This window comes from Tupaia chinensis, unplaced genomic scaffold (assembly GCF_000334495.1).
Source record: "Tupaia chinensis unplaced genomic scaffold, TupChi_1.0 Scaffold000207_1, whole genome shotgun sequence".
NCBI classification, from domain to species: Eukaryota; Metazoa; Chordata; class Mammalia; order Scandentia; family Tupaiidae; genus Tupaia; species Tupaia belangeri.
Genome location: NW_006159682.1, coordinates 1,795,991 through 1,803,121, shown reverse-complemented (window position 1 = coordinate 1,803,121; position 7,131 = coordinate 1,795,991). Strand labels below are relative to the sequence as shown.

The window sequence follows — 7,131 nt, the reverse complement described above, 5'->3', positions numbered from 1 at the left end:
GCGGGTTCTCTGCTCTCTCCGTGGTCATACTCCCAACGGTGAACCGAAGGAGCGGGCGGTGGAGCCCAATGAGGTGGGATAGCGAAGGCAGCGGCGCTGAGCGCGCGGCCGGGAGCCCCCAACGAGCAGCGCAGCGGCCGCAGCCCTCTTTTGGATCAAGCCCCTGTGTCTGCAGGGCACGCGCAGGGAGGCGGCCAGCCAGAGTCGCCAGGCTTCGTATCTCCACAGTCTTATGGTTGGGCACATCTGAGCCTGGGACAAATGCGCTGAGAGTGATGTTCGCCCAGCAACTATTTGCTTCTATTTTGAGCGCCTACTGCGTACTGCCCCTCCGCTAGACGCTTCGTCTGTGCTGTCTTGCTTGGCGCGAAGTCCTGGAGGGCGTGAGACTTCCCTGATTTTAAACGCCGGGCCTGGGGCCGCGGTGCTGCTGTTGAAAGAGAAATCTAGATCTGACACCCACTCTCAAGGCTTTTTTCTCCTCACCAGTTTTGGGCCGGTAGGTCCGACCTAGGGGCTTCCACTAGACTCGTTTCCATTCAATTCACCGATCGCCCACGGAAATGAGATAGGACGGTCATTCATCCAGTTATTCGTACTACATTTGTTGAGCACTTAGTATGTGCCGGGCCCTGATGGCCCTAGATAAATCAACCACGATGGGCTCTTCCAGGGCTCCTTGGCCAATTGGGATCCAGTCACCTACTTGTGACCTCACTGTTAGAGCAGGACTGCGGTGTGAGTCCTTAACCTTAGGTAGGAGGCCAGGAGGGTCAGGGGCCGCTTCTTGAAGAAAGAGACCTCTGCAGTGAGACGTTAGGTTTTCCTAATGAAAACATTGTTATTGCCTGAAACAATTTAGAAAAATGTATTTGCCATTGTAGGTATTTTTCTAAACTCTATGTACTCAACATTTGCAAAAAATATACTTTATTTCTTGCTTTTTAAATTTATAATCATAGTCATATGTCTACTAATGTTTTTAAAGGGTTGTTTAATATTTCCTTGTATGGATGTATCTTAATTTATTTAGTCAACTCCCTATAAATAATGTTAATGCATAGTTTGTTTCAATTTTCACTCTAATAAACATTGCTACCATAAACATCCTTTGTGAATTTGCCTAATTATTTCCTTAGGGTAAATTCCTACAAATACAACTGATTGATCAGAGGCTTTTTTCTCCCTTCTTTTTAAGGCGTTTGATTGCTACCTGTCAAGCTGCCCTGAGGAAAAGTGCTCGATGAACACACTCAACACAAGTGCATCTTGATCTTTTTAATGCTTGCCAGTCAGTTCAAACACAAACAGGACTCTCTCATTGTCATTGTCACTTTGGACTTCCTTAGTAATTCCTTAGTTTTTCCTATAAGGTGGTCACTTGGCGTGGTTTTAAAATAGCTGTATAGCGCTTGCTTATTTTCCAATTGGAGAGCTTTCTTTTCCTTAATTTGTAATAGCTACTCATATATCAAAGGCAGTAGTATATTTTGTCTGCAACATGTACCGCACTTCCCTACATTTTTATTGTTTTTTTTTTTTATTCGTGTTGCTAGCATTATACTGGAACTTAAATTTTTTTTTTATGTAGCCATTTAAAATTTTTTTCTTTATAGACTCTATTAATAGTATTGTGCTTAATGATTTTTTCAAATCCAACCTTTTCAAAGCATTCACCTATGTTTTATATTAGCTCTTTTGCATTATTTACATATATATATCTTTAGAGCATTTGAAATTAATTTTGATAGAATGTGTGAAATTTGTAACTTAATTTTTTCCCAAATGATTTGCCAGTTTTCACAGCACCATTTAATGATCCACCCTTCCCTCTGCTGACCATATACTGTACAGTAAATTCTCAGATGGCCTCAGGTCTGTTTCAGCACCTTCTCTCCCAGGGAGCTGTTTGCTCTTCTTGCACTAGCCTCACTATTTTAATTATTACTTGGGAGGGCAAGTCATCCTTCTGATTTCTGATTCTTTTTAAAAATTGTCATGGCTCTTTTCAAAATACTGTCTTCTGAATAAATGCTTTCAGAATTTAAAGCTAGCTCCAAAAAAAATGTATGAGAAAAAATAAATTTAGAAATTTAACTACCTTCAGAAATTAACTTGAGGGAGATTATATACCTTCACAAATGGAATATGAGATGCTTCCATTTAGGACATGGTGTGAGTTTTATTCACAAGTTGTATGTCCTTTGGCAAGTGTCGTCATTTCTTCCTGCGGTTTTGTGAAGTGTATGTCTCCACATAGTATGTAGCTCTTGCGAACAGAATCTTTTCCTCCATTACAGTGTCTAACCGGCTATGTCAGGGGCATCAGAAAGTTACTGATTATAGTATATTTATCTTAAAACTGGCTTCCTTTCTGGCATCTCTCCCATTACAAAATTTTAAATTAGTTCTCACAGTTTTCCTGAGCTGAGTTGGAAGGACCCAGAATTGGCCAGGCAAAGGATCCGAGGGATGGGGACACAGGAAACAGTGCAAAGATCCAAGCGATTTGCAGGTCCTCCTGGGGCGTTTGGAAAGATGTGCACCCGCGGGGTGGTCTTCTTTGGACCGTCTTTCTCCTGGTATGCTCTTTCAAGAGGGCCCCTGGAAATAGCGATGAGCCACCCAGACAAGGAGCCTCTGCTCCTTGTGTGACCACGGGCCAGTCGCCAGCACTCTCTGGGCTCGCTTCCCGGCCACCCCAGAGTCAGACTGCCTGGAGGACAGCAGCGGCCACCACCGCCAGCCAGCGCGTGGGGAAAAAGAGACTGCGGGGAGGAAGGACACGGGGGCTAGTTCCTGAGCGAGATCAGCCTGGTGTGAGTCCAGATCCCTCTTTGGAAGTGCAGGGAGGGACCGTCACTGCCCCGGCTGAAGGTCAGCGGGTGTGGGGATAACAGGGAAATCTAATTGGCCCCCACAGGCTACCCCCCAACAATAGAGTTTCTCTGTGACTTCTTCACCCCACTCCCATTTCCCACTGCCACCTCACAGCCTGCCAGGTTGTAAGGATTCTTCAGTTCCTAGCTGCCCAGGTCCAGGACCCCCTGACAGGTCCCTCTCCACCTTAAAGTGCAGAGCCATCTGTTTAACTCTCTTTCCTGCCAGGGTCAGAGTGGAGGACTCTCACAAGTAGACCAATTGGAGCCTAGAAAGTGGAGTTGAGGCCACTTTCCCTCCCTAGTTCCTGCTTTCTGGGGCTGTGGGTAGGTGTGGAGTAAGGCAGCTGGTTGGAGCCTCTTTCTTTGGGGGCTTCTTCACTCCCTCTGTGCACCTAAAGCCTCCCTTCACCCCGCCCAGGACTGACCACCTCGAGGTGTCACTGCCAGTCAAGAATCTGGCACCTCCTTCAAGCACCCTCAGCACTGTGGTCATAGGGCCTGTGCTGAGCAGGCCTGCAGTCACTTGTCACAACTCTGCCTCTGTAAGATGGGGGTACAAAAAACTCCCCAGGTCATTGTGAGGACTCAATAACAATTCACATGGAGTCCTTCTCAGCATCTGACAGACGAGAAACACACGAGGAGCACGGCCATGAGGGTTTGCTAGGCGGTTACTACATGAATGGAGCCCTCTCTGGCTTCACTCCAAAGAACTGTTCCCATCTCAGCACCTCTTTGCCTCTGAGAGAAGGAGGACTGGGGCGCAGGGAACGAAAACAAGAGGTGGGTTCCCAGGAACCTCTGATTTAGACCCCTAATCTGAAAACTCCCCCCCAGAACCAGAATTCTGGTGGATCTGCATGGCCCAGACCTCTGGCAGGCCCAGGGTGCCCAAGATCCCAGAGGAACTCTACCATCTCCCTCCCTAGGTCACCTTAAGAGGGTGTTTACCCAATCCATCCCCCACCATCTCCAGAGGCTCCATTAACCACTACACTTTGTCCTGAAGCACAAAGCCCTACTGCCCAGTAGGGAGAAAATGAGCAGTACAGCCCAGCTCCCACCTGGAGCCTGTCTGGGAGGCACACGCCCACCCCTCCCCATCTCCTCTCAGGGCCGCCTCTGTATGAAGCATAACCTGGTACCACAGTGTGCTAGTGGGCCCCCTCAAAGGCTCTGTGCCCCTGGCATAGTACCACTTCTGTTTTGGAGAAGATGCTTTTTTCCATGTTCATGATGGCCCATGGCACATGAGAAACTCATGAAGCCCATCCTGTTTGAAGACACTGAGGCATGTCGGTGCTGAGAGTTGCACAGGCTGGCTCCTCGCTGATGCTTGCTGTGGTTAAAGCCATGCCAGAGTGGAGGCCTTGGACGAGTCACTTCACTGTTCAGGGCCTCAGTTTCCCCATCTGTAGAATGAGGAAAGGCAGACCTATTGTACCTGCCTCTGCAGATGCTCTGAGATGAGAAAGGACTGGGCAGACCCAGCTGGAAGGTTAAGATTCCCATGTGGGATGTCTATTGAGGCCTTAGCATGTACCTCTGCAACTGTGGCAAGGTTCCTGACTGCCCACTAAGGTGCCCCTTACATGTGTTTCCACCTCCAGAACACAGAGGAATGTTTCACTGAAACTTTCCTTGTTGCCAACTCCTCAGAAAAGCCCTATGCAAATGTTATTAGAGGGTGCCCAAGTGAGGTAGAGACCATTTGCGGGGGCCTGGAGACCTGAGCCAGAGGACTGGCTCCATTCTGATCCTGTAGAATGCATCCCTTTCCCCTCCCACTCCTCTCCTGAGGTGGGGTGTGTATACTCGTGCACACATACTTGAGAGAGCGAGAGAGAGAAGAGAAAGAACCTTCCAAGGGGGTATGGTCATGTCACAGTCCCTTCTCCATTTCTCCATCTTGTTGGGATATTGGGCAAGCACACACAGGCACCACATAAGCCACGGGAGGCTGGGATTCGAACCATGATTGACCATGTGGGAGCTGATCATGGGACTGGCTCAGGGATGCCTCCATTTTCTAACTCTGGGATCTTAGACTGCCAGGCTTGGCAGGCCCATTCGTCATTGACTGGACTGTGGTCAGAGCTCCCACATGGGGTTTACCTCTCCTCAGATGCCTTTCTGATTGCCCAGACTGCGGGGCCTCCTCTGATTTCCACAGCTCCCAGAAGTCCTTTAGCATCGGCCTGAAATTGGTAGCCCCATTCTACCCCAGCTTGGGAGTCTTGGGTCAAGGGTAGAGACTGAAAATCCAGTGTTTAATGAAAGGCACCAATGATGAATGAATGAGTCAAAGCTAATATGATCTCCACGAGGCAAAGGGCACTTACATAGTACTTAGCTGGTCTGCTCAAAATACATAGTGGAAAACGTATTTTGCTTTGGAGACAGGCCCAAGCACGGGTCGCGGGTATGTAATATAAAACCTATGAGTTTTGGGGCAAATGATTTAACCTCTCTAAGCCTCAGTATGGAAGGTTAAGTTCTACCTCATTGGTAGTTTCATACTTCATTCATTCGTATAATACTTAGTATCTGTGCCCTGTGCCAGGTTCTGTAGGGATGGGCCAGTCATGGTCCAGAGTGGGATACTTCTGTATAAATAATCACTAGAATGTGACACCTGTCCTTCTACCAGGGAACACAGGATTAGGAGAGGGCCCTAACTTGTCCTGGGGGTTCCAGCAGGTTTCTTGGAGTGGTGGAATGTAGTGGTACTGGCCTAAGCTTTGCTGCTAAACTGCTTGTGTTTGAATCCTGGCTCTGGTTTACCAGCTTGGCAACTTCAAGCAATTTACCTAACCTCTTGAGCCTCAGTTTGCTTACCAATAAAGTGGGGATAGTAATAGCTCCTACCTTGTAGAGTTGTTGTGAGGAGTAGTAAGCTAATACAAATGACTCCTAGTACATGGCATACAACGAACATGAAGAACATGATGTAAGTGTTCACTCTATTATCAACAGGCACTTACAAGTTACCTACGCAATGTCAGGCCCGAGCCAAGGAATAAAACAACATATCAGACTGACCCTAATTTAATGAAGTTTATACCTTAAGCAAAAGCCAAGTCTCAAAGTACAAACTGCCTCCCATAGAGGGAGAGTTTGAAAGAAGGGCAGAGGCTGGAGTAAGGAACCCACAGGCTGCTGACATTTAACATGCAGGCAGAGCAGAAAACCTCTGCAAAGATAGAAGGATCTTTCAGAGGTGGGAAGAAAACTATCGGTATTCTAGAAAGCAAGGGGGGGGGAATTGTGTGCAAAATTTTATTATACTCCACTCTCCATGGGTTAGCAGTTGTTACACCTCCTGCAGCAGCTGTGGGGGGGGGAGCTCACTGACAGGGGAAACAGCGTGTGCTTTGCGCACAAATCCAGAGTAGAACCCAGGCCTTCCCTTACTGTCGTGGGTCTCTGAGGCAGAGGCAGTCTTTTAACCTCAGTTTTCTTACTTCTGTGAAATAAGGATAGTAACAGTATTGACCTCACAGGCAAGTTTGAGGCTGGTGTGAGCAGACTGCGCATAAAATCCTACTTTGTGCTGGGCTTGCCTCGGGACAGCCCCGGTGCTTTACTCTTTCCGGAGCAGCTCCAGCTCCAGTGAGTTAACGCTCCTGTAACTACTGGGTGCATGACTGCTATGTGCCACCTGGGGCTGGCTCTGGAAAGAAACACGGTAAGATCGGCTCTCTGCCCACTCTTGACGTTCTCAGATGAGGTGGATGTTGGTGGGAGTGACCACCTTATCATGGATACCCTTATTTCTTTGTTTAAATCCAGTTAATAAATCCAGACTTACTGTGTTCGTTACGTGCTAGTCACTTTGCCAGGGCCTTGGGAACATGAAGTGACTCCACCCGTGTTGAGGACAAGGACATGGAAGTTGAATGATGCAGTTCAGGGAGGTTCAGTGCTATGAAAAGGACAGTGCCAGGTATCTAAGTGAGGTGTGACGAGGGCATGGCAATGGTCAAGAACCCTCTTGGAGGAAGTAATGTCTAAGCTGACAGTGAAAGGAGGATGGGTGGGTGGCAAGGCTACCAGGGCAGAGGGAATAGGGTACAGGGCCAAAGATGACAGAAAGCTGGCATTTTCAGGAAACTGCAAGTAGCTCAGGATATATATCAAGAGGAGGAAGGTAGGTGCCAGATGATAGGGGTTTAAAATCCAAATTACAAGTGTGTATTATTATTTTTTAATTTGATAGAGGGTGCATGCACTCTCTGGATACATAGAA

At 47.7% G+C, this 7,131-nt stretch overlaps 1 long non-coding RNA gene across 1 annotated transcript in view; it reads left to right on the top strand.

Annotated features, from left to right (window-relative positions):
- Positions 1–1,511, top strand: part of LOC102485418 (uncharacterized) — a 9,020-nt gene extending 7,509 nt beyond the window's left edge. The window contains exon 3 of the long non-coding RNA XR_001370281.1: positions 1,199–1,511. This is a non-coding gene — a long non-coding RNA (uncharacterized LOC102485418). The remainder of the gene's footprint in view (positions 1–1,198) is intronic.
- The last annotated feature ends 5,620 nt before the right edge of the window (positions 1,512–7,131 follow it).